Source organism: Somniosus microcephalus, chromosome 11 (assembly GCF_052327205.1).
Source record: "Somniosus microcephalus isolate GS21.2 chromosome 11, FLI_Smic_1.0, whole genome shotgun sequence".
NCBI lineage: Eukaryota > Metazoa > Chordata > Chondrichthyes > Squaliformes > Somniosidae > Somniosus > Somniosus microcephalus.
In genome coordinates, this window is record NC_140997.1 from 130,194,652 (window position 1) to 130,211,095 (window position 16,444).

The window sequence follows — 16,444 nt, forward strand, 5'->3', positions numbered from 1 at the left end:
TGAGAGGTGTGGGCTAAATTAGTGAGTGTTACAGTGAGAGGTGTGGGGTATATCAGAGTGTTACAGTGAGGGGTGTGGGGTATATCAGAGTGTTGCAGTGAGGGGTGTGGTGTGTATCAGAGAGTTTTACAGTGAGGGGTGTGGGGTATATCAGAGTGTTACAGTGAGGGGTGTGGGGTGTTGGGTGTATCAGAGAGTGTTACAGTGAGGGGTGTGGGGTATATCAGAGTGTTACAGTGAAGGGTGTGGTGTATATCGGGTGTAACAGTGACATGTGGGGGTATATCAGAGAGGGTTACAGTGAGAGGTGTGGAGTCCATCAGAGAGTGTTACAGTGAGGGGTGTGGGGTATATCAAATTGTGTTACCGCGAGGGATGTGGGGTATATCAGAGAGTGTTACAGCGAGGGGTGTCGGGTATATCAGAGAGTGATACAGTGAGGGGTGTGGGGTATATCAGCGAGTGTTACAGTGCGAGGAGTGGGGTATATCAGAGAATGTTACAGTGAGGGGTGTGGGGTATATCAGAGAGTGTTACAGTGAGGGGTGTGGGGTATATCAGCGAGTGTTACAGTGAGGGGTGTGGGGTATGTTAGAGAGTGTTACAGTGAGAGGTGTGGGCTATATCAGTGAGTGTTACAGTGAGGGGTGTCGGGTATATCAGAGAGTGATACAGTGAGCGGTGTGGGGTATATCAGCGAGTGTTACAGTGAGAGGTGTGGGGTATATCAGAGAGTGTTACAGTGAGAGGTGTGGGGTATATCAGCGAGTGTTACAGTGAGGGTGTGGGGTATGTTAGAGAGTGTTACAGTGAGAGGTGTGGGGTATATCAGAGCGTGTTACAGTCAGTGGTGTGGGGTCTATCAGTGAGTGTTACAGTGAGGGTGTGGGGTATATCAGAGAGTGTTACAATGAGGGGTGTGGGGTATATCAGCGAGTGTTACAGTGAGGGTGTGGGGTATGTTAGAGAGTGTTACAGTGAGAGGTGTGGGGTATATCAGAGCGTGTTACAGTGAGTGGTGTGGGGTATATCAGAGCGTGTTACAGTGAGTGGTGTGGGGTATATCAGTGAGTGTTACAGTGAGGGTATGGGGTATATCAGAGAGTGTTACAGTGAGAGGTGTGGGGTATATCAGCGAGTGTTACAGTGAGGGGTGTGGGGTATATCAGAGAGTGTTACAGTGTGAGGTGTGGGGTATAACAGAGAGTGTTACAGTTAGGGTGCGGGCTATATCAGCGAGTGTTACAGTGAGGGGTGTGGGGTATATCAGAGAGTTTTATAGTGAGGGTTGTGGGGTATGTTAGAGAATGTTACAGTGAGGGGTGTGGGGCATGTTAGAGGGTGTTACAGTGCGGGTGTGGGGTATATCAGTGAGTGTTACAGTGAGGGGTGTGAGGTTTATCAAAGAGTGTTACAGTGAGAGTGTGGGGTATATCAGTGAGTGCTACAGTGAGGGGTGTGGGGTATATCAGAGAGTGTTACAGTGAGGGGTATGGGGTATATCAGAGAGTGTGACAGTGAGGGGTGTGGGGTATATCAGAGAGTGTTACAGTGAGGGGTGTGGGGTATATCAGTGGGTGTTACAGTGAGGGGTGTGGGGTATATCAGAGAGTGTTACAGTGAGGGGTGTGGGGTATATCAGAGAGTGTTACAGTGAGGGGTTTGGGGTATATCAGAGAATGTTACAGTGAGGGTTGTGGGGTATATCAGAGAGTGTTACAGTGAGGGATGTGGGGTGTGTTCGAGAGTGTTACAGTGAGAGGTCTGGGCTATATCAGTGAGTGTTACAGTGAGGGGTGTGGGGTATATCAGAGAGTCTTACAGTGAGGGGTGTGGGGTATATCAGAGAGTGTTACAGTGAGGGGTGTGGGGTATATCAGAGAGTGTTACAGTGAGGGGTGTGGGGTATATCAGAGAGTGTTACAGTGAGGGGTGTGGGGTATATCAGAGAGTGTTACAGTGAGGGGTGTGGGGTATATCAGAGAATGTGACAGTGAAGTGTGTGGGGTATATCAGAGAGTGTTACAGTGAGGGGTGTGGGGTATGTTAGAGAGTGTTACAGTGAGGGTGTTTGGTATATCAGAGAGTGTTACAGTGAGGGGTGTGGGGTATATCAGAGAGTGTTGCAGTGACGGGTGTGGGGTTAATCAGAGAGTGTTACTGTGAGGGGTGTGGGGTATATCAGAGAGTGTTACAGTGAAGTGTGTGGGGTATATCAGAGAGTGTTACAGTGAGGGGTGTGGGGTATGTTAGAGAGTGTTACAGTGAGGGGTGTGGGGTATATCAGAGAGTGTTACAGTGAGGGATATGGGGTATATCAGAGAGTGTGACAGTGAGGGGTGTGGGATATATCAGAGAGTGTTACAGTGAGGGGTGTGTGGTATATCAGTGAGTGTTACAGTGAGGGTGTGGAGTATATCAGAGAGTGTTACAGTGAGGGGTGTGGGGTATATCAGAGAGTGTTGCAGTGAGGGGTGTGGGGTATATCAGAGAGTGTTACTGGAAGGGGTGTGGGTTATATCAGAGAGTGTTACAGTGTGGGGTGTGGGGTATATCAGAGAATGTTACAGTGAGGGGTGTGGGGTATGTTAGAGAGTGTTACAGTGAGGGTGTGGGGTATATCAGAGAGTGTTACAATGAGGGGTGTGGACTATATCAGTGAGTGTTACAGTAAGGGGTGTGGGGTATATCAGTGAGTGTTACAGTGAGGGGTGTGGGGTATATCAGAGAGTGTTACAGTGAGGGGTGTGGGGTATATCAGAGAGTGTTACAGTGAGGGATATGGGGTATATCCGAGAGTGTGACAGTGAGGGGTGTGGGATATATCAGAGAGTGTTACAGTGAGTGGTCTGGGGTATATCAGAGAGTGTTACAGTGAGGGGTGTGGGGTATATCAGAGAATGTTACAGTGAGGGGTGTGGGGTATATCAGAGAGTGTTACAGTGAGGGGTGTGAGGTATGTTAGAGAGTGTTACAGTGAGGGTGTGGGGTTTATCAGAGAGTGTTACAGTGAGGGGTGTGGGCTATATCAGAGAGTGTTACAGTGAAGGGTGTGGGGTATATCAGAGAGTGTTACAGTGAGGGTTATGGGGTATATCAGAGAGTGTGACAGTGAGGGGTGTGGGGTATATCAGAGAGTGTTACAGTGAGGGGTGTGGGTGACCTCAATTCAAGAACTGGCAAAGAACCAGACTTCACCAATGTTCAGGGGAACAACTACATATTCGGGAATAACCACTTTGATATCCCTTCCCATCGATATAGGCATAACTGTGACAAACAGACAAATGCTAACGGAAAACAGCTCCTGCAGCTCTGTCGAAGCCTGGGTCTGTTCATTGTCAATGGTAGGTTCATGGGAGACTTCCTAGGAAGATCAACCTATTGCTCACCTCTTGGCTGCAGCACCGTAGACTATATGATTACAGATTTGGACCCATCCTCATTCAGAGCATTCACAGTCAAACCACAAACAACACTGTCAGACCACAGTCAAATTACTGTGTATCTTAAAAGGACAGAAACAACGAACACAGAAACACAACCCAGTAAGCTGTACAACATCAAAAAATCCTACAGATGGGCCAAACACAGCACGGAAAAATACCAGAAAGCAATTAGCAATCAATCAACTCAAACTCTCTTGGACACCTTTCTGGAAAACATATACACTCCCAATAAAGAAGGCGTAAACCGGGCAGTGAATAACCTAAATAATATTTTTGATAATTTGGCAACAATGTCAAACTTGAAAGTTCGCAAGAATAAACCCAAAACAAAAAACTATGAAAAATGGTTTGACCCAGATTGCCATAACATGAGGAAAAAACTCAGAAAAATATCAAACCAAAAACACAGACAGCCAGAAAACGAGGAATTACACCTTACTTATTGTCAGGCACTAACACAATACAAAAACACACTCAGAACCAAAAAAGAGCAGTATATTAAGAATACACTCAGCTCCATTGAGGAATCCATTGATTCCAATTGTTTCTGGGACAACTGGAATACATTACACAAAAAACAACACGACGAATTGGCCATTCAAAACGGAGACACATGGGAAAACCATTTTGAAAAATTATACCAGAAAAACACACTAAGCCCAGAGCAATACCAAATATGCAAAAAACTGGAAAAGCTCGAATTGGTCATAAAAGATAACCAAAACCCGCTAGACCCCATAATAACTGAAAAAGAGCTATTTGAAAAATTCAAGGACCTACGACCAGGAAAAGCTTGCAGTGCAGATGGCATCCTAAGCAAGATGATTAAACATACGGACGATAAAATGAAATTGGCTATCCCAAAACTCTTCAATTTGTTTCTGAGTGTCGGTCACTTCCCTGATATCTGGAACAAAGGACTCATAATGCCCATATACAAAAGTTGAGATAAAGCTGACCCAAATAACTATCGAGGTATCTGTGTAAACAGTAACCTGGGGAAGGTATTCTGTAATATCATAAACAAAAGACTTATAAACTTCCTTGAGGAGCACAATGTCTTGAGTAAAAGCCAAATTGGATTCCTACCAAACTATAGAACATCAGATCATATCATCACCCTACAGAACCTAATTGACAAACATGTTCATCAAAATAAAAAGCAAAATTTTTGCCTGCTTTATAGATTCCCAGAAGGCTTTCGATTCCATCTGGCACGACGGTCTATTCTTGAAACTTATTGAAAGTGGTGTAGGGGGAGAAACATATGATGTAATTAAATCAATGTATACAAACAATAAATGTGCAGTTAAAATTGGAGACAAACAAACAAAATACTTCCCACAGGGGCGTGGTGTGACGCAGGGCTCGCCCATCTCACCGACACTCCTTAATACTTACGTAAATGAATTGGCAAAACTACTTGAACAATCTACAGCACCCGGCCTCACCCTATATGAATCCAAGGTTAAATTCCTCCTCTATGCAGATGACCTGGTCCTGCTGTCACCAACTAAGGAGGGTCTACAGCAGAACCTGGATCTGCTAGAGTCGTACTGTCAGACCTGGGCCCTGACAATAAACCCCCAAAAAACCAAAGTCCTTGTGTTCCAGCAAAGATCCAGACATCAGGGACCCAGAATAAATTTCACACTAGGAACAACTAAAATTGAACAAACCACTAACTACACATACTTGGGCTTAAAAATCAGTTCTACGGGAAATTTTCATCTGGTTGTGAATGAACTGAAAGAGAAAACAAGAAGGGCTTTCTATGCCATTAAAAAATCAATCCAAATAGAAATCCCAATTAGCATTTGGCTCAAAATTTTCAAATCAGTAATTGAACCAATTGCACTCTATGGCAGTGAGGTGTGGGGACCACTAACACAACAAGAATTTGCAAAATGGGACAAACACCCAATTGAGATCCTACATGCAGAATTCTGTAAAAGTATCCTCCGGACGCAATGGAAAACCGTAAACAATGCATGCAGGGCAGAACTAGGCCAATATCAATTAATAATTACTATCCAAAAAAGAACCACCAAATTTTGGAAACACCTAAAAATGAGCAACCCCCACTGCTATCATTACGAAGCCCTGAAATGCCAAGAGAGGATCATAAAGAAGAATACCCTCAGTCAACTAGTCCTGGGACTCAGTGAAGTAACTACTAACACTACTAACACTAACCTGCCCCAGGACAGTGACATCGTAGCACAGAGAATTCGACCCAACACAATTGTCACTAAGCAAAAGGAAAAATATCTGTCATATTGGGCAGAAACAACAAAAACCCAAAACAAACTGAATTGCTACTTGGCCCTAAACAGACAATACAACATGGCTGAATACCTGACCACGGTAAAAGATAGCAAATTGAGAAAAACCTTGACTATGTACAGACTTAGTGAGCATAGCCTGGCTATCGAAAAAGGCAGACACAGACAGATCTGGCTGACAAGAGAGAACAGGATATGCCCTCACTGCAGTCAGGGAGTGGTGGAGACAGAGATGCACTTCCTCACAGCTTGTGGAAAATATCAGGGCATAAGGGAGAATTTCTACCCAAAATTCACAAAAATATGCCCTGAATTCAGAAATTTGAATGACGACCAAAAACTCCCACACCTACTAGGGGAACACAGAAATTGTGTAACCTTAGCGGCACACTATGTTACAGCTTGCCATAAACAGAGGGACAACCATTAAATCTAAGAAAAGAGTATATACAAATTATAAGAATGTATATTTATACACTCAGGGATATATCTGTTTATACACTGTATGGATAGATCTGCGTTTATGTATTCAACCATAAATGTTTTTCGATGCTTTGGCAACATAAGATGTACCTTGTCATGCCAATAAAGCGATTTGAATTGAATTGAATTGAATTGAGTGTTACAGTGAGAGGTGTGGGCTATATCAGAGAGTGTTACAGTGAGGGGTGTGGGGTATGTTAGAGAGTGTTACACTGAGGGGTGTGGGGTATGTTAGAGAGTGTTACAGTGAGAGGTGTGGGCTATATCAGTGAGTGTTATAGTGAGGGGTGTGGGGTATATCAGTGAGGGGTGTGGGGTATATCAGAGAGTGTTACAGTGAGGGGTGTGGGGTATATCAGAGGGTGTTACAGTGAGAGGTGTGGGCTATATCAGAGAGTGTTACAGTGAGGGGTGTGGGGTATGTTAGAGAGTGATACAGTGAGGGGTGTGGGGTATATCACCGAGTGTTACAGTGAGGTTGTGGGGTATATCAGAGAGTGTTACAGTGAGGGTGTGGGGTATATCAGTGAGTGTTACAGTGAGGGGTGTGGGGTATATCAGTGAGGGGTGTGGGGTATATCAGAGAGTGTTACAGTGAGGGGTGTGGGGTATGTTAGAGAGTGTTACAGTGAGGGGTGTGGGGTATATCAGCGAGTGTTACAGTGAGGGTGTGGGGTATAGCAGAGAGTGTTACAGTGAGAAGTGTGGGCTATATCAGTGAGTGTTACAGTGAGGGATGTGGGGTATATCAGTGAGGGGCGTGGGGTATATCAGAGAGTGTTACAGTGAGGGGTGTGTGGTATATCAGAGAGTGTTACAGTGAGGGGTGTGGGCTATATCAGAGAGTGTTACAGTGAGGGGTGTGGGGTATGATAGAGAGTGTTACAGTGAGAGGTGTGGGGTATATCAGCGAGTGTTTCAGTGAGGGTGTGGGGTATATCAGAGAGTGTTACAGTGAGGGTGTGGGGTATTTCAGTGAGTGTTACAGTGAGGGTGTGGGGTATATCAGTGAGTGTTACAGTGAGGGGTGTGGGGTATATCAGAGAGCATTAAAGTGAGGGGTGTGGGGTATATCAGTGAGTGTTACTGTGAGGGTGCCAGTCAGTTCCTTCTGTACCTCTAGATGGCACCTTCACTTGTTTGTTTTCCAGCCCTTTGTTAATTGTTCCTAGCTTCCTGTGTTAATGCTTAATGGCCTGTTAGCTGTTCATGGGTTGCACCTGGTTTTCTTGGTATATAAGTTCTATGGTTATTTCACTCTTTGCTCAGTCCTAGCCGGGTAACCGGGGGGGACTAGCCCTTGCTCTGTGGCTCCTGACTTTAACTAGTTGGTTGCCATAGTTCTCTCGAGCTTTGTATTTAAGATGTATTCTCGAGTTCTGTATTTAAGATGTAACTAACTTTGTGTTCTTGTTGTTCTTAGTCTTGATAAGGTGCTTGTCTGGACTGGCATGTTGCCATGCTGGCGCTTGTCTTGAGCTCTTGAGAAGCCTGTTACCCCTGCGGCAGCCCCTCGTGATAGCTTGTCTCGAGCCACGTCTCGGCAAGCTGGTTGCGCTTGTGGTAAGCTTATCCCAGCTCATAATGGAGAAGTATGATGCCTCATGGAAGCTGTCCCGAGTCCCTATTCTTGGCTAGTCATTTTGTAACTTGTCTCGAGTTCTATGTATATTGTTCTTCTCTCGAGTTCTATGTATGATGTGGTTTCCTGTCTCGAGTTCTTGCGTATGCTGTTGTGTTCTTTGTATGAATCTAGTTATGTGTGAATCTAGTTCAGTAATGAATAAAGTACTGTTCCTTAAGATTGTATACCTGCCTCTAGCCTGGTTTCTGCACTTGGGTCCAGAACCTACCTTGCCCGGAGGGCACGGGCCCGTATCTATACGGCCCCGTGGCTCCCCAACCCTGACAGTTACAGTGAGGGTGTGGGGTATATCAGAGTGTTTTACAGTGATGGTGTGGGGTATATCAGAGTGTGTTACCGTGAGGGTGTGGGGTATATCAGAGAGTGTTAGTGAGAGGTGTGGGGTATATCAGTGAGTGTTACAGTGAGGGGTGTGGGGTATATCAGTGAGTGTTACAGTGAGGGGTGTGGGGTATATCAGAGAGTGTTAAAGTGAGGGGTGTGGGGTATATCAGTGAGTGTTACAGTGAGAGGTGTGGGGTATATCAGAGAGTGTTACAGTGAGGGTGTGGGGTATTTCAGTGAGTGTTGAGGGTGTGGGGTATATCAGTGAGTGTTACAGTGAGGGGTGTGGGGTATATCAGAGCATTAAAGTGAGGGGTGTGGGGTATATCAGTGAGTGTTACAGTGAGGGTGTGGGGTGTTACAGTGAGGGGTGTGGGGTATATAAATGAGTGTTACAGTGAGAGGTGTGGGGTATATCAGAGAGTGTTACAGTGAGAGGTGTGGGGTATGTTAGAGAGTGTTACAGTGAGAGGTGTGGGGTATATCAGTGAGTGTTACAGTGAGGGGAGTGGGCTATGTTAGAGAGTGTTACATTGAGGGGTTGTGGGGTACAGAGGGAGTGGCAGCACGGTGGCATAGTGGTTAGCACTGTTGCCTCACAGCGCCAGGGACCCGGGTTCGAATCCGGCCTCGGGCGACTGTCTGTGTGGAGTTTGCACATTCTCCCCGTGTTTGCGTGGGTTTCCTCCGGGTGCTCCGGTTTCCCCCCACAGTCCAAAGATGTGCGGGTTAGGATGATTGGCTATGATAAAATTGACCCTTAGTTTTAGGGGGATTAAATACGTGGGGATATGGTGGGATATGTGTTGGTGTAGGGGTTACGGGGATAGGGTGGGATATGTGTCGGTGCAGGCTCGATGGGCCAAAGTGGCCTCTATCTGCACTGTGGGGTTTCTGTGATTGGTTTCTGTGTTACAGTGAGAGGTGTGGGGTATATCAGAGAGTGTTAGTGAGGGGTGTGGGGTATATCAGAGAGTGTTACAGTGAGGGGTGTGGGGTATATCAGAGGGTGTTACAGTGAGAGGTGTGGGCTATATCAGAGAGTGTTACAGTGAGGGGTGTGGGGTATATCAGAGTGTGTTACACTGAGGGGTGTGGGGTATATCAGAGAGTGTTACAGTGAGGGGTGTGGGGTATGTTAAAGAGTGTTACAGTGAGGGTGTGGGGTATATCAGAGTGTGTTACACTGAGGGTGTGGGTTATATCAGTGAGTGTTACAGTGAGAGGTGTGGGGTATATCAGAGAGTGTTACAATGAGAGCTGTGCGGTATATCAGAGAGTGTTGCAGTGAGAGTTGTGGGGTATATCAGTGAGTGCTACAGTGAGAGGTGTGGGGTATGTTAGAGAATGTTACAGTGAGAGGTGTGGGGTATGTTAGAGAGTGTTACAGTGAGAGGTGTGGGGTATATCAGTGAGTGTTAGTGAGAGGTGTGGGGTATGTCAGAGTGTTACAGTGAGAGGTTTGGGGTATATCAGAGAGTGTTACAGTGAGGGTGTGGGGTACACCAGTGAGTGTTACAGTGAGGGGTGTGGGGTATATCAGTGAGTGTTACAGTGAGGGTGTGGGGTATATCAGTGTGTGTTACAGTGAGGGTGTGGGGTATATCATTGAGTGTGACAGTGAGGGGTGTCGGGTATATAAATGTGTGTTACAGTCAAGGGTGTGGGGTATATCAGAGTGTGTTGCACTGAGGGTGTGGGGTATACCAGTGAGTGTTACAGTGAGAGGTGTGGGGTATATCAGTGAGTGTTACAGTGAGAGGTGTGGGGTATGTTAGAGTGTGTTACACTGAGGGTGTGGGTTATATCAGTGAGTGTTACAGTGAGAGGTGTGGGGTATATCAGAGAGTGTTACAATGAGAGCTGTGCGGTATATCAGAGAGTGTTGCAGTGAGAGTTGTGGGGTATATCAGTGAGTGCTACAGTGAGAGGTGTGGGGTATGTTAGAGAATGTTACAGTGAGTGGTGTGGGGTATGTTAGAGAGTGTTACAGTGAGAGGTGTGGGGTATATCAGTGAGTGTTACAGTGAGAGCTGTGGTGTATATCAGAGTGTTACAGTCAAGGGTGTGGGGTATATCAGTGAGTGTTAAAGTGAGGGGTGTGGGGTATATCAGTGAGTGTTACAGTGAGAGGTGTGGGGTATATCAGTGAGTGTTACAGTGAGAGGTGTGGGGTATATCAGTGAGTGTTAAAGTGAGGTGTGTGGGGTATATCAGTGAGTGTTACAGTGAGAGGTGTGGGGTATATCAGTGAGTGTTACAGTGAGAGGTGTGGGGTATATCAGAGAGTGTTACAGTGAGAGGTGTGGGGTTTATCAGTGAGTGTTACAGTGAGAGGTGTGGGGGAAAACAGTGAGTGTTAGTGAGGGTGTTGGGTATATCACAGTGTTACAGTGAGGGGTGTGGGGTATATCAGTGAGTGTTACAGTGAGAGGTGTAGGGTATATCAGTGAGTTTTACAGTGAGGGTGTGGGGTATATCAGAGTGTGTTAAAGTGAGGGGTGTGGGGTATATCAGTGAGTGTTACAGTGAGGGTGTGGGGTATATCAGTGAGTGTTACAGTGAGAGGTGTGGGGTATGTTAGAGAGTGTTACAGTGAGGGGTGTGGGGTATATCAGTGAGTGTTACAGTGAGGGGTGTGGGGTATGTTAGACAGTGTTACAGTGAGGGGTGTGGGGTATATCAGAGAGTGTTACAGTGAGGGGTGTGGGGTATGTTAGAGAGTGTTACAGTGAGTGGTGTGGGGAATGTTAGAGAATGTTACAGTGAGAGGTGTGGGGTATATCAGTGAGTGTTAGTGAGAGGTGTGGGGTATGTCAGAGTGTTACAGTGAGAGGTTTGGGGTATATCAGAGTGTTACAGTGAGGGTGTGGGGTACACCAGTGAGTGTTACAGTGAGGGGTGTCAGGTATATAAATGAGTGTTACAGTGAGGGTGTGGGGTATATCAGAGTGTGTTGCACTGAGGGTGTGGGGTATACCAGTGAGTGTTACAGTGAGAGGTGTGGGGTATGTTAGAGAGTGTTACAGTGAGAGGTGTGGGGTATGTTAGAGAGTGTTACAGTGAAAGGTGTGGGGTATATCATTGAGTGTTACAGTGAGGGGCGTGGGGTATATCAGAGAGTGTTACAGTGAGGGGTGTGGGGTATATCAGAGAGTGTTACAGTGAGGGGTGTGGGGTCTGTTAGAGAATGTTACAGTGAGAGGTGTGGGCTAAATTAGTGAGTGTTACAGTGAGAGGTGTGGGGTATATCAGAGTGTTACAGTGAGGGGTGTGGGGTATATCAGAGTGTTGCAGTGAGGGGTGTGGTGTGTATCAGAGAGTTTTACAGTGAGGGGTGTGGGGTATATCAGAGTGTTACAGTGAGGGGTGTGGGGTGTTGGGTGTATCAGAGAGTGTTACAGTGAGGGGTGTGGGGTATATCAGAGTGTTACAGTGAAGGGTGTGGTGTATATCGGGTGTAACAGTGACATGTGGGGGTATATCAGAGAGGGTTACAGTGAGAGGTGTGGAGTCCATCAGAGAGTGTTACAGTGAGGGGTGTGGGGTATATCAAATTGTGTTACCGCGAGGGATGTGGGGTATATCAGAGAGTGTTACAGCGAGGGGTGTCGGGTATATCAGAGAGTGATACAGTGAGGGGTGTGGGGTATATCAGCGAGTGTTACAGTGCGAGGAGTGGGGTATATCAGAGAATGTTACAGTGAGGGGTGTGGGGTATATCAGAGAGTGTTACAGTGAGGGGTGTGGGGTATATCAGCGAGTGTTACAGTGAGGGGTGTGGGGTATGTTAGAGAGTGTTACAGTGAGAGGTGTGGGCTATATCAGTGACTGTTACAGTGAGGGGTGTCGGGTATATCAGAGAGTGATACAGTGAGCGGTGTGGGGTATATCAGCGAGTGTTACCGTGAGAGGTGTGGGGTATATCAGAGAGTGTTACAGTGAGAGGTTTGGGGTATATCAGCGAGTGTTACAGTGAGGGTGTGGGGTATGTTAGAGAGTGTTACAGTGAGAGGTGTGGGGTATATCAGAGCGTGTTACAGTCAGTGGTGTGGGGTCTATCAGTGAGTGTTACAGTGAGGGTGTGGGGTATATCAGAGAGTGTTACAATGAGGGGTGTGGGGTATATCAGCGAGTGTTACAGTGAGGGTGTGGGGTATGTTAGAGAGTGTTACAGTGAGAGGTGTGGGGTATATCAGAGCGTGTTACAGTGAGTGGTGTGGGGTATATCAGAGCGTGTTACAGTGAGTGGTGTGGGGTATATCAGTGAGTGTTACAGTGAGGGTATGGGGTATATCAGAGAGTGTTACAGTGAGAGGTGTGGGGTATATCAGCGAGTGTTACAGTGAGGGGTGTGGGGTATATCAGAGAGTGTTACAGTGTGAGGTGTGGGGTATAACAGAGAGTGTTACAGTTAGGGTGCGGGCTATATCAGCGAGTGTTACAGTGAGGGGTGTGGGGTATATCAGAGAGTTTTATAGTGAGGGTTGTGGGGTATGTTAGAGAATGTTACAGTGAGGGGTGTGGGGCATGTTAGAGGGTGTTACAGTGCGGGTGTGGGGTATATCAGTGAGTGTTACAGTGAGGGGTGTGAGGTTTATCAAAGAGTGTTACAGTGAGAGTGTGGGGTATATCAGTGAGTGCTACAGTGAGGGGTGTGGGGTATATCAGAGAGTGTTACAGTGAGGGGTATGGGGTATATCAGAGAGTGTGACAGTGAGGGGTGTGGGGTATATCAGAGAGTGTTACAGTGAGGGGTGTGGGGTATATCAGTGGGTGTTACAGTGAGGGGTGTGGGGTATATCAGAGAGTGTTACAGTGAGGGGTGTGGGGTATATCAGAGAGTGTTACAGTGAGGGGTTTGGGGTATATCAGAGAATGTTACAGTGAGGGTTGTGGGGTATATCAGAGAGTGTTACAGTGAGGGATGTGGGGTGTGTTCGAGAGTGTTACAGTGAGAGGTCTGGGCTATATCAGTGAGTGTTACAGTGAGGGGTGTGGGGTATATCAGAGAGTCTTACAGTGAGGGGTGTGGGGTATATCAGAGAGTGTTACAGTGAGGGGTGTGGGGTATATCAGAGAGTGTTACAGTGAGGGGTGTGGGGTATATCAGAGAGTGTTACAGTGAGGGGTGTGGGGTATATCAGAGAGTGTTACAGTGAGGGGTGTGGGGTATATCAGAGAATGTGACAGTGAAGTGTGTGGGGTATATCAGAGAGTGTTACAGTGAGGGGTGTGGGGTATGTTAGAGAGTGTTACAGTGAGGGTGTTTGGTATATCAGAGAGTGTTACAGTGAGGGGTGTGGGGTATATCAGAGAGTGTTGCAGTGACGGGTGTGGGGTTAATCAGAGAGTGTTACTGTGAGGGGTGTGGGGTATATCAGAGAGTGTTACAGTGAAGTGTGTGGGGTATATCAGAGAGTGTTACAGTGAGGGGTGTGGGGTATGTTAGAGAGTGTTACAGTGAGGGGTGTGGGGTATATCAGAGAGTGTTACAGTGAGGGATATGGGGTATATCAGAGAGTGTGACAGTGAGGGGTGTGGGATATATCAGAGAGTGTTACAGTGAGGGGTGTGTGGTATATCAGTGAGTGTTACAGTGAGGGTGTGGAGTATATCAGAGAGTGTTACAGTGAGGGGTGTGGGGTATATCAGAGAGTGTTGCAGTGAGGGGTGTGGGGTATATCAGAGAGTGTTACTGGAAGGGGTGTGGGTTATATCAGAGAGTGTTACAGTGTGGGGTGTGGGGTATATCAGAGAATGTTACAGTGAGGGGTGTGGGGTATGTTAGAGAGTGTTACAGTGAGGGTGTGGGGTATATCAGAGAGTGTTACAATGAGGGGTGTGGACTATATCAGTGAGTGTTACAGTAAGGGGTGTGGGGTATATCAGTGAGTGTTACAGTGAGGGGTGTGGGGTATATCAGAGAGTGTTACAGTGAGGGGTGTGGGGTATATCAGAGAGTGTTACAGTGAGGGATATGGGGTATATCCGAGAGTGTGACAGTGAGGGGTGTGGGATATATCAGAGAGTGTTACAGTGAGTGGTCTGGGGTATATCAGAGAGTGTTACAGTGAGGGGTGTGGGGTATATCAGAGAATGTTACAGTGAGGGGTGTGGGGTATATCAGAGAGTGTTACAGTGAGGGGTGTGAGGTATGTTAGAGAGTGTTACAGTGAGGGTGTGGGGTTTATCAGAGAGTGTTACAGTGAGGGGTGTGGGCTATATCAGAGAGTGTTACAGTGAAGGGTGTGGGGTATATCAGAGAGTGTTACAGTGAGGGTTATGGGGTATATCAGAGAGTGTGACAGTGAGGGGTGTGGGGTATATCAGAGAGTGTTACAGTGAGGGGTGTGGGTGACCTCAATTCAAGAACTGGCAAAGAACCAGACTTCACCAATGTTCAGGGGAACAACTACATATTCGGGAATAACCACTTTGATATCCCTTCCCATCGATATAGGCATAACTGTGACAAACAGACAAATGCTAACGGAAAACAGCTCCTGCAGCTCTGTCGAAGCCTGGGTCTGTTCATTGTCAATGGTAGGTTCATGGGAGACTTCCTAGGAAGATCAACCTATTGCTCACCTCTTGGCTGCAGCACCGTAGACTATATGATTACAGATTTGGACCCATCCTCATTCAGAGCATTCACAGTCAAACCACAAACAACACTGTCAGACCACAGTCAAATTACTGTGTATCTTAAAAGGACAGAAACAACGAACACAGAAACACAACCCAGTAAGCTGTACAACATCAAAAAATCCTACAGATGGGCCAAACACAGCACGGAAAAATACCAGAAAGCAATTAGCAATCAATCAACTCAAACTCTCTTGGACACCTTTCTGGAAAACATATACACTCCCAATAAAGAAGGCGTAAACCGGGCAGTGAATAACCTAAATAATATTTTTGATAATTTGGCAACAATGTCAAACTTGAAAGTTCGCAAGAATAAACCCAAAACAAAAAACTATGAAAAATGGTTTGACCCAGATTGCCATAACATGAGGAAAAAACTCAGAAAAATATCAAACCAAAAACACAGACAGCCAGAAAACGAGGAATTACACCTTACTTATTGTCAGGCACTAACACAATACAAAAACACACTCAGAACCAAAAAAGAGCAGTATATTAAGAATACACTCAGCTCCATTGAGGAATCCATTGATTCCAATTGTTTCTGGGACAACTGGAATACATTACACAAAAAACAACACGACGAATTGGCCATTCAAAACGGAGACACATGGGAAAACCATTTTGAAAAATTATACCAGAAAAACACACTAAGCCCAGAGCAATACCAAATATGCAAAAAACTGGAAAAGCTCGAATTGGTCATAAAAGATAACCAAAACCCGCTAGACCCCATAATAACTGAAAAAGAGCTATTTGAAAAATTCAAGGACCTACGACCAGGAAAAGCTTGCAGTGCAGATGGCATCCTAAGCAAGATGATTAAACATACGGACGATAAAATGAAATTGGCTATCCCAAAACTCTTCAATTTGTTTCTGAGTGTCGGTCACTTCCCTGATATCTGGAACAAAGGACTCATAATGCCCATATACAAAAGTTGAGATAAAGCTGACCCAAATAACTATCGAGGTATCTGTGTAAACAGTAACCTGGGGAAGGTATTCTGTAATATCATAAACAAAAGACTTATAAACTTCCTTGAGGAGCACAATGTCTTGAGTAAAAGCCAAATTGGATTCCTACCAAACTATAGAACATCAGATCATATCATCACCCTACAGAACCTAATTGACAAACATGTTCATCAAAATAAAAAGCAAAATTTTTGCCTGCTTTATAGATTCCCAGAAGGCTTTCGATTCCATCTGGCACGACGGTCTATTCTTGAAACTTATTGAAAGTGGTGTAGGGGGAGAAACATATGATGTAATTAAATCAATGTATACAAACAATAAATGTGCAGTTAAAATTGGAGACAAACAAACAAAATACTTCCCACAGGGGCGTGGTGTGACGCAGGGCTCGCCCATCTCACCGACACTCCTTAATACTTACGTAAATGAATTGGCAAAACTACTTGAACAATCTACAGCACCCGGCCTCACCCTATATGAATCCAAGGTTAAATTCCTCCTCTATGCAGATGACCTGGTCCTGCTGTCACCAACTAAGGAGGGTCTACAGCAGAACCTGGATCTGCTAGAGTCGTACTGTCAGACCTGGGCCCTGACAATAAACCCCCAAAAAACCAAAGTCCTTGTGTT